The sequence below is a fragment of the Lynx rufus genome, unplaced genomic scaffold (assembly GCF_022079265.1).
Source record: "Lynx rufus isolate CCGP_SWC_20201006 ecotype Redwood Valley unplaced genomic scaffold, mLynRuf1.p SCAF_30, whole genome shotgun sequence".
Taxonomy (NCBI): Eukaryota; Metazoa; Chordata; class Mammalia; order Carnivora; family Felidae; genus Lynx; species Lynx rufus.
Window position 1 is genome coordinate 6,472,853 of NW_025814846.1, and position 18,789 is coordinate 6,491,641.

Here is an 18,789-nt window from a genome sequence, read left to right on the forward strand (position 1 = left end):
GGCACTTCCCCTGTGCTGTGGTGTATAACTGGAGTTGGTGGGCGGGGCCGCAGTCCGACCTGATGTCTGCCCCCAGCCCACCGCTGGGGCCACAGTCAGACTGGTGTGTGCCTTCTCTTCCCCTCTCCTAGGGGCGGGATTCACTGTGGGGTGGCGTGGCCCGTCTGGGCTACTTGCACACTGCCAGGCTTGTGATGCTGGGGATCTGGCGTATTAGCTGGGGTGGGAAGGCAAGGTGCACGGCGGCAGGGGGGGCAGGCTTAGCTCGCTTCTCCTTAGGTGATCCACTTCAGGAGGGGCCCTGTGCAGCCGGAGGGAGTCAGATCGCTGCCGGAGGTTTGGCTCCGCAGAAGCACAGAGTTGGGTGTTCGCGCGGAGCGAGCAATTTCCCTGGCCGGAGCCGGTTCCCTTTGGGATTTTGGCTGGGGGATGGGCGGGGGAGATGGCGCTGGAGAGCGCCTTTGTTCCCCGCCAAACTGAGCTCTGTCGTCCGGGGGCTCCGCAGCTCACCCTCCCTTTGTCCTCCAGCCTTCCCGCTTTCTGAGCAGAGCTGTTAACTTATGACCTCCCAGACGCTAAGTCGCGCTTGCTGTCGGAACACAGTCCGTCAGGCCCCTCCGCTTTTGCAAGCCGGACTCGGGGGCTCTGCTTGGCCGGCGAGCCGCCCCTCCGCCCCGGCTCCCTCCCGCCAGTCCGTGGAGCGCGCACCGCCTCGCCGCCCTTCCTACCCTCTTCCGTGGGCCTCTCGTCTGCACTTGGGTCCGGTGACTCTGTTCTGCTAATCCTCTGGCGGTTTTCTGGGTTATTTAGGCAGGTGTAGGTGGAATCTAAGTGATCAGCAGGACGCGCGGTGAGCCCAGCGTCCTCCTACGCCGCCATCTTCCTAGTCCCCCTCCTTTAATTTTTTTTTTCAACGTTTTTTATTTATTTTTGGGAGAGAGAGAGACAGAGCATGAACGGGGGAGGGGCAGAGAGAGAGGGAGACACAGAATTGGAAACAGGCTCCAGACTCCCAGCCATCAGCCCAGAGCCTGACGCGGGGCTCGAACTCAGGGACCGTGAGATCGTGACCTGGCTGAAGTCGGACGCTTAACCGACTGCGCCACCCAGGCGCCCCTATGGGGCTTTTTTAAAGTTTTATATAAATTCCAGTTAGTTCATATAGTGTAATATTAGTTTCAGGTGTATAATATAATGATTCAACACTTCCATAAATCAACTGGTGCTCATCACAAGTGCACTCCTTAAACCAATCACCTAATTAACTGGTTCTCCCACCCATTCCCCTCTGGTAATCATCAGTTTGTTCTCTACAGTTAATACTCTGTTTCCTGGTCCCCCCACCCCACCTCTTTTCATGTTGTGATTTTTTTGTTTTGTTCCTAAATTCCACATATTAAGTGAAATTATATGGTTTTTGTCTTGCTCTGACTGACTTATTTCACTTAGCATAATATTCTCTAGCTCCATCCACATCATTGCAAATGACAAGATTTCATTCTTTTTTTGTGGCTGAGGAATACTGTGTGTGTGTGTGTGTGTGTGTGTGTGTGTACCAACTCTTCTTTATCCATTCATACGTCGATGGACACTTGGACTGCTTCCATAGTTTGACTATTATTGATAATGCTGCTATAAACATTGAGGTGCATGTATCCCTTCAAATCAGCATTTTTATTCTTTGGTAAATACCTAGTAATACAGTTGCTGGATCGGAGGACAGTTTTATTTTTAAATTTTAGAGAACTCTCCATACTGTTTTCCAGAGTGGCTGCACCAGTCTGCATTCCCAGCAACAATGTAAAAGGGTTCCCCTTCTCCACATTCTCGTCAAGACCTGTTCTTTCTTATGTGGTTTATTTTAGCCATTCTGACGATTGTGAGGTGGTAGCTCATTGTAGTTTTGATGTGTATATCCTTGATGATCAATGATGTTGATAATCTTTTTGTATGCCTGTTGCCCACGTTTATGTCTTCTTGAAAAATATCTATTCATGTCTACTGTCCATTTATTAATTGGATTATTAAATATGAGGGTGTTGAGTTTTTTTTTAAGTTCTTTATATATTTTAGATACTGACCCTTTATCAGATATGTTATTGCAAATATATTCTCACATTTCAAAAGTTGCCTTTTAGTTTTGTTGATTATTTCCTTTGTTGTGCAAAATATTTTGATTTTGATGAAGTCCCAATACTTTGCATTTGCTTTTATTTCCCTTGCCTCAAGAGACATATGTAGAAAAAAGTCTATGACTAATGTCAAAGAGGTTACGGCCTTTGTTCTCTGCTAGGATTTTATGGTTTCCTGTCTCACATTTAGGTATTTAACCTATTTTGAATTTATTTTTGAGTATGGTGTAAGCAAGTGGTCCAGTTTCAGTCTTTTGCATGTTGCTGTCCAGTTTTCCCAATAGCATTTGTTGAAGACACTGTTATTTTTCTATCGGATATTGTTTCCTTCTTTGTCAAAGATTAATTGACCATACAGTTGTTGGTTAACTTCTGGGTTTTCTATTCTGTTCAATTTACTTATGTGTCTATGTTTGTGCCAGTACCATAATGTTTTGATGACTACAGATTTGTACTATAACATGAAGTCTGGAACTGTGATGCCTGCAGGTTTTCTTTTCTTTTTCAAGGATGCTTTGGCTGGCTATATGTGGTAATTTGTGGTGCCACACAAATTTAAGAATTGTTCTAGTTCTGTGAAAAATGCTATTGGTATTTTGATAAGGATTGCATTAGATGTGAAGATTGGTTAGTATACACGTATTAACAATATTTGTTATATTTGTTCTTCCAATTCATGAGCATGGAATGTTTTTCCATTTCATTGCATCATCTTCAATTTCTGTAATCAGTGTTTTATAGTTTTCAGAATCCAGGTCTTTCACCTCTTTGGGTAGGTTTTTTCCTAGGTATATTATTGTTCTTAATGTAATTGTAATGAGATTGAATCCTATATTTCCCTTTGTGCTGCTTCATTGTTGGTGTACAGAAACGCAACAGGTTTCTGTACGTTGATTTTGTATCCTGCGACTTTACTGAATTTGTGTATCAGGTCTACCATGTTTTTGGTGGAGCCTTTCAGGATTTCTATATAGAGTATCATGTCAACTGCAAATAGTGAAGTTTTACTTCTTTGCTGATTTGGATGCCTTTTGTTTATTTTTGTTGTCTGGTTGCTGAGGGTAGGCCTTCCGGTACTATGTTAAATAAAAAATGGCAGGGGTGGTCATCCCTGTCTTATTCCTGAGGATGATATTAGCTGTTTTTTTTTTTTGTATATTAGTTTTATTATGTTGAAGTATGTTCCCTCTATCTCTACTTTGTGGAGGGTTTTTATAATGAATAGATGTTGTATTTTGTCAAAGGCTCTTTCTGCATCCCATTGAGAGGATCATGTGGTTCTTATATGTTATTTTATTAATATGTATCACATTAATTGATCTGTGAATATTGAACCACTTGCAGCCCAGGAATAAATCTTCTACTTGATCATGGTGAATTATTCCTTTAATTTACTTTTGGGTTTCATTTGCTAATATTTTGTTAAGATTTTTTGCATCCATGTTCATCAGGAATATTAGGCTGTGGTTTCTTTTTTAGTGGACTTTTTTCTCTGGTTTTGGAATCAGTGCAATGCTGGCCTCATAAAAAGAATTTGGGAGTTTTCCCTACATTTTTTTTATTTTTTGGAATAGTTTGGGAAGAATAGATGTTAACTCTTCTTTAAATGTTTGGTAGAATTTGGCTGTGAAACCATCTGGCCCTGGAATTTTGTTTGTTGGAAGACTTTTTATTACTTATTCTATTTCTTTACTCATGTTCAGTCTGTTCATGTTTTATATTTCTTCCTGTTTCAGTTTTGGTAGTTTATATATTTCTAAGAATTTATCCATTTCCTCCAGGTTGTCCAATTTGTTGGCATATGGTTTTTCATAAAATTCTCTCTTTTTTTAATTTTTAAATGTGTATTTACCTTTGAGAGAGAGAGAGAGAGAGAGAGAGAGAGAGAGAGAAGGGGGGGCAGAGAGAAAGGGAGACAGAATCCAAAGCAGGCTTCAGGCTCTGAGCTGTCAACACAGATCCCAATGGGGCTGGAACTTGTGGACCATGAGATCATGATCTGAGCCAAAGTCAGATGCCCAGTCAACTGAGACACCCAGGTCCTCCCCCCTCCCCCCTGTTTTCTCTCTTCTTCCAATGGGAGTCCTGTAATACAAATGCTATGTTTGATGGAATCACTGAGTTCCCTAAGTCTATTCTTATGTTGCCTAATTCTTCTATCTCTCTTTTGTTCAGCTTCATTTTTTTCCCATTATTTTGTCTTCTGGGTCACTAAGTCATCCTTATGCTTCTTCTAGCCTGCTACTGATTGCATTGAGTCTGTTTCTGAACTCATTTATTGTGTTCTTCATTTCCAATTGATTCTTTTTTAATTCTTTTATCACTGTGGTAAAAGTCTACCTGATGTGTTCTTTTCTTTTCTCGAGCCCAGTGATTATTTTATGATTTTTATTATTTTTGCTTTATATTCTTCCTTGAGCATGTTATTTATAACTATTCCCCTTAGATCTCTCACTGTAGCCTCATCTTGTTCTTTAATTTGGAATAAATTTCTCCATATTGGCATTTTGTCTAAGTCTCAGCTTTCTTCTCTGCATTATAAAGTCCAGTTATGTGTCCTGGTTCTGAACATAATGGCTTTATGAAGAAAAGGTCGTGTAGTGTCCAGTGCCTGGTGCTTCAGGAAGTGTCTCTGGTGTGTGCTGTTTGTACTCACACGTTGTGTTGTGGCTGCTCTATCCTTCAGACCAGTCGTCTGCAGTTGTATCCTTGCCTGTTGTGGGCAATGTGTGGTTCATGGCCTTAATGTGGTATGTTTTAACTAAGTGTACTCTTATCTGCTTGTGAAATGAGACCTGACATCAACTCCAACAGAACTGAGGCTTTGTGGAACACTCTGTTCTGGAGATGTGGTGTGGAGAGAAGTTTGCGCTAGTCTTCTGAGGCAAGGGCTTAATGTGCTGTGACTGAGGCAAGCTTGACTGAGAAGGGTAGTCCCACAGAACACAGGGCTATGTGGTTTCATGTAAGCAAGTTAGGCAGCCTATGTCTGCACTGAGCTGCTTCTCCCAGGTGACTCTGTGTTTATCTTAGGGATGGGGGAGGGAAATGTTGCTAGCCAGCTCCTTTGTTCCTAGAGAGGTGTCTCTTGAAGGCTGTCTTTCAGGGAAGTGCTTCTGGAATAAAGAATAGTCTCCTGCGGTCCCCAGGTGTTCTTCAAATTGCAGTTTGCACCCTATCTGTCTCAGGGCTTTTTGCCTGCCTTCTCTCCAGGAACAGTGCAGTGCTTTCCTGGCTCTATCCCAGTCAAGCTTGTTGACCTTTACAACTCCAGGATTTAGAGAGGTGGTGTAGGATGCGGTTTGTGCTGGTCTTCTGGGGGAAGGGCCTGCCATGCTGGGACTAAGGCAACTTTGACTGAGAAAGGCAGTTTCATCAGAGCACAGGGACATGGGGTTTTGTGTAAGCAAGTTAGTCAGCCAGTGTCAACAAGTCAAGTGACTGTGTTTATGCTGATGGGTGTGGGAGGTAAATGGCTCCAGCCAACTCCTTTGTTCCCAGTGAGGTATCCCTGTGAATGCTGTCTCTCAGGGATTTTCTCCAAGAAGAGTGAATAATCTCCCCACTCTGCCCCAAGCATTTTTTCAGATCACTGTTTCCATGCTGTCTGCTCCCCCTTTCCTGCTTGTTTGCCTGCCTTCTATCTAGTATTGCAGTGCTTTTCAGGTGGTATCCCAGCCAAGCTCACTGACCTTAAAACTCCTGCCTTCAAGCCCTGCTGGTTGTAAGAACTTATGAAATTCAGCCCTTCTCATTTTCCAAGCCAATGGCTTTGGGGAAATATTCTCCTTGTGCATTCTCCTATGTACTCCTCCCTCTCTCCATCCCTTCTCCATCACCATAGCTCCCTCCCCTCCACAGCACCCATGATCCATTTCTTCCCTAAACCATGTCTCCACACTTCCTACCTTCTTCAATGTGGCCTCTTCTTTCCCTTTAGTTGTGGAGTTTGTTCTGTCAGTCTTCATGTCAATTTCTATGGTATTTAGGATGATTTGATAGTTATTGAGTTGTGTTCGTGAGACAAGATGGGCCTAGGGTCCTCCTACTCTGCTACCATCTTCCCTAGACATCCCTGGTCATGGGCCTTTCTGTGTAGCAGGCATTCTATCAGGACAACTAAAGCTGAAGTGGGTATAGGCTGAGGTGTCCTTACTGTGCAGAACTTGGAGGAGAGTTAAAGCCTGTGTGTCCTAGGGTGCTCTGTGCAAGGGTTGCTTTGGCAGGGTGGCTGGAGCTAAGGCAGTGTGTAGGACTGGACTCATTTTGCAGAAGGTGCCCCCAATGTAGGTACAAGCCAGGGTTTTCTAAGATTCTTCATGCAGGGTGAAGTATGGCTGGAGGGGTGACAGAAGCTGAGGTGGGATACAAGTTACAGGGTTCTGGGGCATTCCATGAACGGGGTGCCTAAAGTTAATATGGAATGCACTGGTGTTGTTCCCTGGGCTCTCCATGCAAAACGTGTTCTAGCAGGACAATGGATGCTAAAGTGGTTGCAAGCTGTCTTGTTCTGGGACTCTCCACATTGAGGGTGACAGGGAAGGAAAGCTGAAGCTGAACTGTATGCAAGCTTCGGTGTCCCAAGATCCTCAGCACTTAGGTTGCCCTGGTCAGGTGACTGGAGCCAGTGCTGGTGCAGACAGGGATGTCTGGGGTGCTCCATGCAAGGTGTGCCTTTTTAGGGTTATTGGATATGAGGCAGATATCACCTGGAAGGTTCCGGAATACTACATACTAGGTATATACTAGGGGTGCCCCAGCAAAACACCTGAAGCAAAAGTGGTGTGAGCCTGGCATGTTCAAGGGTGCTTCATGCTGGTGTCACCTTAGTGCAAAGGCTGGAGCTGTAGTGGGCACTAAACAGTGGTGTCTCATTGTGCACCACTTTGTGGCCATTTTGGTAAGATGGCTGGAGATAGTATAGGCTATGGGCCCAGGGCTCACTGAGGCTAGTTAGGCACTCAAAATATGCACTGGTCTGTGCTTTTTTTTAGGTAGAGGAGGAGTATAGACTGTGTTTCTCAGTTTCTTCCATCAGGAGAGATTTCTAGCAGCCTCCTGGTAATTTGGTGGAGTTGTGGTACTGACTTTTTTATATGCTAGTTTTTCTTTTTTTAAATATAATTTATTGTCAAATTGGCTTACATACAATACCCAGTGCTCATCCCAAATGCCCTCCTCAAAAAATTAAAAATAGAACTACCCTATGACCCAGCAATAGCACTACTAGGAATTTACCCAAGGGATACAGGAGTGCTGATGCATAATTTTTCTTTTAATCCATGCCTTTTTTTTATGTGACAGGGTGTCCAAGACTGGTGTGGGTTAAGGGACCATGTGTTTGCTGAGGTGGCATGCAATTTTGGAATCTGGACCCTGTTCTGGTCTGCACTTCTGAGGTGGAGGGGAGGATATAAACCATGTCATTCTCTGGTCCCTGTGACCAAAAGAGAGTTCCAGCAGCCCTCCCACTGTTTGGCAGAATTCTAGGGCTGGCTCCTTTATATGCTGGATGCTTTTAAATTGCCACCTTTTTCTGTGCCCAAGGACAGAGGAATCTGCTCCTGGTCCTTCAGTACTATCCCTCCCCACTGAAGATTGTAGCATCAGGGATAGGAGATGTCTCTGTCTCCTTACTGTGTCTCATTACTGTGTCTCTGTCTCACTTAACTGTTTTCTTTCACCATTCTTTCCTACCTTTTCTTGTGCAGAAGCAGTTCAGTCAGCCCTCAGATCTTCTTCAGGAGGAATTGCTTTATAAATAGGTGTAATTTGATGTGCTCCATGGAAGAAGAGTTCAGGGTCTTTCTACATCACCATTTTACTTCATAATCTTCAATCTTTGTTTTAAAGTCTATTTTGTCTAATGAGTATTGCTATCTTGACTGGTTTTTTTTTCACTTTTATTTGCATGGCACATCTTTTTCTGTCCCTCCACTTACAGTCTAAATGTGTCTTTAGGTCTGAGGCAACACTTGTAGGTAGCATATGGATGGATCTCATTTGTTATTGCTGTTGGTGGTGGTGTTTATCCATTCAGTTATCCTATCTCTTTTGATTGCAGCATTTAGTTCATTTACATTTAAAGCAATTATTGATAGGAATGCATTTATTGTCATTTTGTTAATTGTTTTTTTAAAGTTTTTATGTTATTTCCAGTTAGTTAACATATAGTGTTACTTTAGTGCCAGGTGTACAATATACTGATTCAACAATTCCGTGCATCACCCAGTGCTCAACATGGCCAAGTGTCCTCCTTAATCCCATCACCTATTTAACCCATTTTCCCACCTGGCTCCCCTCTGGTAACCCTTAGTTTTTTTCTCTACAGTTAAGAATTTGTTTCTTGGTTTGACTTTCCCTCTTTTTTTCCCATTTGCTTATTTTGTTTCTTAAATTGCCAGGTGAGTGAAAGAAATCATATGGTATTTGTTCTCTGACTTATTTCACTTAGCATTATAGTCTCTATCTCCATTCACGTCATTGCAAACGGTAATATTTCATTGTTTTTGATGGCTGAACAATATTCTTGTGTGTGTGTGTGTGTGTGTACCAGTTCTTTATCTACTCATCTAATTCATCTATTGATGGACACTTGCACTGCTTCCATAGTTCGGCTATTGTAATTAATGCTGCTGTAAACATAAAGGTGTTAATATCCCTTTGAATTAGTGTTTTTGTATTTGTTGGGTATATACTCAATAGTGCAATTCCTGGATCAGAGGGTAGTTCTATTTTTAATTTCTTGAGGAACTTCCTTACTGCTTTCCACGGTGACTGTACCGGTTTACATTCCCATCAACAATGCACGAATGTTCCTTTTTCTCCACATCCTTGCCAACACCCACTGTTTCTTGTATTTTTGATTTTAGTCATTTTGACAGGTATGAGGTGATATCTCATTGTAATTGTGATCATAAGAGATAATGAACATCTTTTCATGTGTCGGTGAGCCATCTGGATGTCTTTGGAGAAATGTCTGTTCATGTCCTTTGCCCATTTTTTAATTGGACTGTTTGTCTTTTGGGTGTTGATTTGTATATGTTATTTAATATTTTGGATACTAACCCTTTATCAGATATGTCATTTGCAAATATCTTCTCACATTCTGAAGATTGATTTTTAGTTTGTTGATTGTTTCCTTTGTTGTGCAGAAGCTTTTTATTTTGATGTAGTCTCAATAGTTTATTTTTGCTTTTGTTTTCCGTGCCTTAGGAGACATATATAGAAAAAAGTTGCGGGGATTCTGGGAAGATGGCGGCGTAGGAGGACGCTGGGCTCACCGCGCGTCCTGCTGATCACTTAGATTCCACCTACACCTGCCTAAATAACCCAGAAAACCGCCAGAGGATTAGCAGAACAGAGTCACCGGACCCAAGTGCAGACGAGAGGCCCACGGAAGAGGGTAGGAAGGGCGGCGAGGCGGTGCGCGCTCCACGGACTGGCGGGAGGGAGCCGGGGCGGAGGGGCGGCTCGCCGGCCAAGCAGAGCCCCCGAGTCCGGCTTGCAAAAGCGGAGGGGCCTGACAGACTGTGTTCCGACAGCAAGCGCGACTTAGCGTCTGGGAGGTCATAAGTTAACAGCTCTGCTCGGAAAGCGGGAAGGCTGGAGGACAAAGGGAGGGTGAGCTGCGGAGCCCCCGGACGACAGAGCTCAGTTTGGCGGGGAACAAAGGCGCTCACCAGCGCCATCTCCCCCGCCCATCCCCCAGCCAAAATCCCAAAGGGAACCGGCTCTGGCCAGGGAAATTGCTCGCTCCGCGCGAACACCCAACTCTGTGCTTCTGCGGAGCCAAACCTCCGGCAGCGATCTGACTCCCTCTGGCTGCCACAGGGCCCCTCCTGAAGTGGATCACCTAAGGAGAAGCGAGCTAAGCCTGCCCCCCCTGCCGCCGTGCACCTTGCCTTCCCACCCCAGCTAATACGCCAGATCCCCAGCATCACAAGCCTGGCAGTGTGCAAGTAGCCCAGACGGGCCACGCCACCCCACAGTGAATCCTGCCCCTAGGAGAGGGGAAGAGAAGGCACACACCAGTCTGACTGTGGCCCCAGCGGTGGGCTGGGGGCAGACATCAGGTCGGACTGCGGCCCCGCCCACCAACTCCAGTTATACACCACAGCACAGGGGAAGTGCCCTGCAGGCCCTCACCACACCAGGGACTATCCAAAATGACCAAGCGGAAGAATTCCCCTCAGAAGAATCTCCAGGAAATAACAACAGCTAATGAGCTGATCAAAAAGGATTTAAATAATATAACAGAAAGTGAATTTAGAATAATAGTCATAAAATTAATCGCTGGGCTGGAAAACAGCATACAGGACAGCAGAGAATCTCTTGCTACAGACATCAGGGGACTAAGGAACAGTCACGAGGAGCTGAAAAACGCTTTAAAGGAAATGGAAAACAAAATGCAAACCACCACGGCTCGGATGGAAGAGGCAGAGGAGAGAATAGGTGAACTAGAAGATAAAGTTATGGAAAAAGAGGAAGCTGAGAAAAAGAGAGATAAAAAAATCCAGGAGTATGAGGGGAAAATTAGAGAACTAAGTGATACACTAAAAAGAAATAATATATGCATAATTGGTATCCCAGAGGAGGAAGAGAGAGGGAAAGGTGCTGAAGGTGTACTTGAAGAAATCATAGCTGAGAACTTCCCTGAACTGGGGAAGGAAAAAGGCATTGAAATCCAAGAGGCACAGAGAACTCCCTTCAGACGTAACTTGAATCGATCTTCTGCACGACATATCATAGTGAAACTGGCAAAATACAAGGATAAAGAGAAAATTCTGAAAGCAGCAAGGGGTAAACGTGCCCTCACATATAAAGGGAGACCTATAAGACTCGTGACTGATCTCTCTTTTGAAACTTGGCAGGCCAGAAAGAATTGGCACGAGATTTTCAGGGTGCTAGACAGCAAAAATATGCAGCCGAGAATCCTTTATCCAGCAAGTCTGTCATTTAGAATAGAAGGAGAGATAAAGGTCTTCCCAAACAAACAAAAACTGAAGGAATTTGTCACCACTAAACCAGCCCTACAAGAGATCCTAAGGGGGACCCTGTGAGACAAAGTACCAGAGACATCACTACAAGCATAAAACATACAGACATCACAATGACTCTAAACCCGTATCTTTCTATAATAACACTGAATGTAAATGGATTAAATGCGCCAACCAAAAGACATAGGGTATCAGAATGGATAAAAAAACAAGACCCATCTATTTGCTGTCTACAAGAGACTCATTTTAGACCTGAGGACACCTTTAGATTCAGAGTGAGGGGATGGAGAACTATTTATCATGCTACTGGAAGCCAGAAGAAAGCTGGAGTAGCCATACTTATATCAGACAAACTAGACTTTAAATTAAAGGCTGTAACAAGAGATGAAGAAGGACATTATATAATAGTTACAGGGTCTATCCATCAGGAAGAGCTAACAATTATAAATGTCTATGCGCCAAATACCGGAGCCCCCAAATATATAAAACAATTACTCATAAACAGAAGCAACCTTATTGATAAGAATGTGGTAATTGCTGGGGACATTAACACCCCACTTACAGAAATGGATAGATCATCTAGACACACGGCCAATAAAGAAACAAGGGCCCTGAATGAGACACTGGATCAGATGGACTTGACAGATATATTTAGAAGTCTGCATCCCAAAGCAACAGAATATACTTTTTTCTCGAGTGCACATGGAACATTCTCCAAGATAGATCATATACTGGTTCACAAAACAGCCCTTCATAAGTTTACAAGAATTGAAATTATACCATGCATACTTTCAGACCACAATGCTATGAAGCTTGAAATCAACCACAGGAAAAAGTCTGGAAAACCTCCAAAAGCATGGAGGTTAAAGAACACCCTCCTAACGAATGAGTGGGTCAACCAGGCAATTAGAGAAGAAATCAAAAAATATATGGAAACAAATGAAAATGAAAAGACAACAATCCAAACGCTTTGGGACGCAGCGAAGGCAGTCCTGAGAGGAAAATACATCGCAATCCAGGCCTATCTCAAGAAACAAGAAAAATCCCAAATACAAAATCTAACAGCACACCTAAAGGAAATAGAAGCAGAACAGCAAAGGCAGCCTAAACCCAGCAGAAGAAGAGAAATAATAAAGATCAGAGCAGAAATAAACAATATAGAATCTAAAAAAACTGTAGAGCAGATCAACGAAACCAAGAGTTGGTTTTTTGAAAAAATAAACAAAATTGACAAACCTCTAGCCAGGCTTCTCAAAAAGAAAAGGGAGATGACCCAAATAGATAAAATCATGAATGAAAATGGAATTATTACAACCAATCCCTCAGAGATACAAACATTTATCAGGGAATACTATGAAAAATTATATGCCAACAAATTGGACAACCTGGAAGAAATGGACAAATTCCTGAACACCCACACTCTTCCAAAACTCAATCAGGAGGAAATAGAAAGCTTGAACAGACCCATAACCAGCGAAGAAATTGAATCGGTTATCAAAAATCTCCCAACAAATAAGAGTCCAGGACCAGATGGCTTCCCAGGGGAGTTCTACCAGACGTTTAAAGCAGAGATAATACCTATCCTTCTCAAGCTATTCCAAGAAATAGAAAGGGAAGGAAAACTTCCAGACTCATTCTATGAAGCCAGTATTCCTTTGATTCCTAAACCAGACAGAGGCCCAGTAAAAAAAGAGAACTACAGGCCAATATCCCTGAGGAATATGGATGCCAAAATTCTCAATAAGATACTAGCAAATCGAATTCAACGGCATATAAATAGAATTATTCACCATGACCAAGTGGGATTCATTCCTGGGATGCAGGGCTGGTTCAACATTCGCAAATCAATCAACGTGATACATCACATTAACAAAAAAAAAGAGAAGAACCATATGATCCTGTCAATCGATGCAGAAAAGGCCTTTGACAAAATCCAGCACCGTTTCTTAATAAAAACCCTTGAGAAAGTCTGGATAGAAGGAACATACTTAAAGATCATAGAAGCCATTTATGAAAAGCCCACAGCTAACATCATCCTCAACGGGGAAAAAATGAGAGCTTTTTCCCTGAGATCAGGAACACGACAGGGATGCCCACTCTCACCGTTGTTGTTTAACATAGTGCTGGAAGTGCTAGCATCAGCAATCAGACAACAAAAGGAAATCAAAGGCATCAAAATTGGCAAAGATGAAGTCAAGCTTTCGCTTTTTGCAGATGACATGATATTATACATGGAAAATCCGATAGACTCCACCAAAAGTCTGCTAGAACTGATACATGAATTCAGCAAAGTGGCAGGATACAAAATCAATGTACAGAAATCAGTTGCATTCTTATACACTAACAATGAAGCAACAGAAAGACAAATAAAGAAACTGATCCCATTCACAATTGCACCAAGAAGCATAAAATACCTAGGAATAAATCTAACCAAAGATGTAAAGGATCTGTATGCTGAAAACTATAGAAAGCTTATGAAGGCAATTGAAGAAGATTTAAAGAAATGGAAAGACATTCCCTGCTCATGGATTGGAAAAATAAATATTGTCAAAATGTCAATACTACCCAAAGCTATCTACACATTCAATGCAATCCCAATCAAAATTGCACCAGCATTCTTCTCGAAACTAGAACAAGCAATCTTAAAATTCATATGGAACCACAAAAGGCCCCGAATAGCCAAAGGAATTTTGAAGAAGAAGACCAAAGCAGGAGGCATCACAATCCCAGACTTTAGCCTCTACTACAAAGCTGTCATCATCAAGACAGCATGGTATTGGCACAAAAACAGACACACAGACCAATGGAATAGAATAGAAACCCCAGAACTAGACCCACAAACATATGGCCAACTCATCTTTGACAAAGCAGGAAAGAACATCCAATGGAAAAAAGACAGCCTCTTTAACAAATGGTGCTGGGAGAACTAGACAGCAACATGCAGAAGGTTGAAACTAGACCACTTTCTCACACCATTTACAAAAATAAACTCAAAATGGATAAAGGACCTAAATGTGAGACAGGAAACCATCAGAACCTTAGAGGAGAAAGCAGGAAAAGACCTCTCTGACCTCAGCCGTAGCAATCTCTTACTCGACACATCCCCAAAGGCAAGGGAATTAAAAGCAAAAGTGAATTACTGGGACCTTATGAAGATAAAAAGCTTCTGCACAGCAAAGGAAACAACCAACAAAACTAAAAGGCAACCAACGGAATGGGAAAAGATATTTGCAAATGACATATCGGACAAAGGGCTAGTATCTAAAATCTATAAAGAGCTCACCAAACTCCACACACGAAAAACAAATAACCCAGTGAAGAAATGGGCAGAAAACATGAATAGACACTTCTCTAAAGAAGACATCCAGATGGCCAACAGGCACATGAAAAGATGTTCAGCGTCGCTCCTTATCAGGGAAATACAAATCAAAACCACACTCAGGTATCACCTCACGCCAGTCAGAGTGGCCAAAATGAACAAATCAGGAGACTATAGATGCTGGCGAGGATGTGGAGAAACGGGAACCCTCTTGCACTGTTGGTGGGAATGCAAATTGGTGCAGCCGCTCTGGAAAGCAGTGTGGAGGTTCCTCAGAAAATTAAAAATAGACCTACCCTATGACCCAGCAATAGCACTGCTAGGAATCTACCCAAGGGATACAGGAGTACTGATGCATAGGGGCACTTGTACCCCAATGTTCATAGCAGCACTCTCAACAATAGCCAAATTATGGAAAGAGCCTAAATGTCCATCAACTGATGAATGGATAAAGAAATTGTGGTTTATATACACAATGGAATACTACGTGGCAATGAGAAAAAATGAAATATGGCCTTTTGTAGCAACGTGGATGGAACTGGAGAGTGTGATGCTAAGTGAAATAAGCCATACAGAGAAAGACAGATACCATATGGTTTCACTCTTATGTGGATCCTGAGAAACTTAACAGGAACCCATGGGGGAGGGGAAGGAAAAAAAAAAAAAAAAGGACGTTAGAGTGGGAGAGAGCCAAAGCATAAGAGACTGTTAAAAACTGAGAACAAACTGAGGGTTGATGGGGGGTGGGAGGGAGGGGCGGGTGGGTGATGGGTATTGAGGAGGGCACCTTTTGGGATGAGCACTGGGTGTTGTATGGAAACCAATTTGTCAATAAACTTCATATAAAAAAAAAAGAAAAGAAAAAAGTTGCTACATACAATCAATGTCAAAGAAGTTACTGCCTTTGTTCTTTTCTAAGATTTTTATGGTTTTATGTATTACTTTAAGTCTTGAGTCCACTTAGAATTTATTTTTGTGTATGGTGTAAGTTTATTTCATTCTTTTGCATGTTGCTGTCCAGTTTTCCCAACCCCATTTATTGAAAAGACTGGTTTTTTTCCTATTGGATATTCTTTCCTGTTTTGTTGAAGATTAATTGACCATATACTTGTGGGTTTATTTCTAGTTTTTCTATTCTGTTCCTTTGGATCTATGTGTCTATTTTTGTGCCAGTACCAAAGCGTTTTGATCACTAGAGCTTTGCAATATAACTTGAAGTTGGAATTGGCTTATGTCCATCATTGTTTTTCTTTTTCAAGATTGCTTAGTCTACTCAGGTTCTTTTGTGGTTGATTACAAATTTAGGATTTTTCTAGCTCTGTGAAAAATACTATTAGTATTTTGATAAAAATTGCATTAAATGTGTATATTGTTTTGGATAGTATAGACATTTTAACAATATTTGTTCTTCCAATCCATGAGCAAGAAGTATGCTTCAATCTTTGTGTCATTTTTAATATCCTTCATCAGTGTTTTATACTTTTAAGAGTACACGTCTTCCACTGATTTGGTTAGGTTTATTCCTAGGTATTTTACCACTTTTGGTGCAATTTTAAATGTGATTGATTCCCTAATTTCTCTTCCTGTGCTTTATTGTTGGCGAATAGAAATGTAATAGATTACTGTGCATTGATTTTGTATCCTGAAATATTACTGATTTTCCTTATCAGTTCTAGTAGTGTTTTGGTGGAGTCTTTTGCGTTTTCTATAAAGAGTATCAAGTCATCTGCAATAGTGACAGTTTTACTTCTTCCTTACCAATTGGATGCCTTTATTTCTTTTTGTTTCTGACTGCTGTGGCTGGGACTTCCAGTACTATGTTCACTAAAGGTGGTGAGAGTGGATATCCATGTCTTTTTTCTGAAATTAGGGAAAAATCTCAAAGATTTTCTCCACTAAGAATGACGTTAACTGTGTTTTTAATATATGGACTTTATTATATTGAGGTGAATTCCCTCTAAACCTACTTTGTTGAAGGTTTTCATTATGAATGGATGTTGTGCTTTGTCAAATGCTTTTATTGTGTCTATTGAAATGATCATATGTTTTTTAATCCTTTCTGATTCTTGATGTGCTGTATCATGTTGATTAATTTGTGAATACTGAACAACACTTGCAACCCAGGAATAAATATCATTTGCTCGTGATTCATGATTTTTTAATATGTATTGTTGGAATTGGTTTGCTAGTAATTTGTTGAGGATTTTTGCATCAATGTTCATCAAGAATATTGGCCTATAGTTCTTGTTTTTAGTGGTGCTTTGATTTGCTTTTGTATCAGGGTAATGCCGGCCTCATAGAATGAATTTGGAAGTTTTTCTTCCCTTTCCAGTTTCTGGAATAATTTGAGCAGAATAGGTATCAACTCTTCTTTAAATGTTTGCTAGATTCTGCCTGTGAAGCCATCTGGCACTGGGCTTTTGTTTGTTGGGCGTTTTTTTATTACTGATTCAGTTTATTTGCTGGCTATTGGCCTATTCACATTTTAAATTTCCTCCTGTTTCAGTTTTTGTAATTTATTTGTTTCTAGGAATTTATCCATTTCTACCTGGTTGTCCAATTTGTTGGCATACAGTTTTTCATCATATTCTCTAATAATTTGTTGTGTTTCCTTGGTGTCGGTTTTTATTTCTCCTCTCTCATTTATGATTTTCTTTATTTGAGTCTTTTCTCTTTTATCTTGATGTCTGGTGAGAGGTTTATCAATTTTACTGATTTGGGGGGGCACTTGGGTTGTTCAATTGGTTAATCATGCAACTTCATCTCAGGTCATGATCTCATAGTTCGTGACCTCAGATACCCACATTGGGTTCTCTGCTGTCAGCCTGCTTCAGATCCTCTGTCTCCCTCTCTCTCTGCCCATACCCCACTCACACACAAACTCTCTCAAAAATAACATTTTCAAAAAATTTTATTGATGTTTTCAAAGAACCACCTCCTGGTTTCATTGATCCCATCTATTGTATTTTTACTTTCTATATCACTTATTTATGTTCCAATATTTATTATTTCCTTAATTCTACTGTTTTTACCTTTTGTTTGTTGTTCTTTCTCTAGCTCCTTTAGGTCTAAGTTTAGGTAAGTTATTTGAGATTTTTCTTTCTTCTTGAGGTTTGCCTGTATTACTATAAAGTTCCATATTAGACCACACTTGCTGCATTCCAATAGTTTTGGACCATTTTGTTTTCATTTTCATTTGTTTCTATGTAATTTTTATATCATTTCCTGGTTGACCCATTCATTGTTTAGCAGCGTGTTATTTAACCTCCATGTATTTGTGGGATTTCCTGATGTTTTCTTGTGGTTGACTTTTAGTTTCGTAGTGTTTTGATCAGAAAAGGTGTATGGTATGACTACAATTTTCTTGAGTTTGTTGAAGCTTGTTTTGTGGCCTAATATGTGATCTAGTCTGGAGAATGTTCTGTGTGCACTTGAAAAGAATGTGTATTCTGCTGTTTTCAGATGAACTGTTTTGGATATATGTTGTCCACCTGGTCCAGTGAGTCATTCAAATCCACTGTTTTCTTGTTTATATTCTGTTTAGAGGCTCTATTGATGTAATTGGGATGTTAAAGTCCCCTACTATTATGGTGTCATTATCAATTCATTCTTTTATGTTTGTTATTAACTGTTTTATGTATTTGGGTGCCTCCATGTTGGGTACATAAGTATTTACATTTGTTATATCTGCTTGATCAATTGTCGTAATAATTATGACATAGTGCCCTTCTTTATCTCTTGTTACTTTGTTTTAAAATCTACTATGTTCAGGGGCGCCTGGGTGGCTCAGTCGGTTAAGCGTCCGACTTCAGCTCAGGTCATGATCTCACAGTTTGTGGGTTCGAGCCCCACGTCAGGCTCTGTGCTGATAGCTCAGAGCCTGGAGCCTGTTTCAGATTCTGTGTTTCCCTCTCTGCCCCCCTCTTGTTCACAGTCCCAAAAACAAATAAACGTTAATTTTTTTTATTCTAAGTTCAATATAAGTATTGTTACTCCAGCTTTTATTCGACCTCCGTTAGCAAGATGTTTCTCAACCCCCTCACTTTGAATCTTCAGGTGTTTTTTGATGTAAAATGAGTCTTTTCTGGGTGGCATATAGATACAGCTTGATTATATATATATATATATATATATATATATTCTGTCATCCTATGTCTTTTTATTGGAGCATTTAGTCCACTTGATTTCAACATTATTGATACATATGTATTTATTTTTATATTATTTCTTTTGTGGTTGAAGATTTTCTCTGATTATTTCTTGTCTTTCTCTTCAGTTTCCTGGTTTTCTTTGGTAATATATTTGGATTTCATTCTTTTTATTCTTTCCATTTTTGATA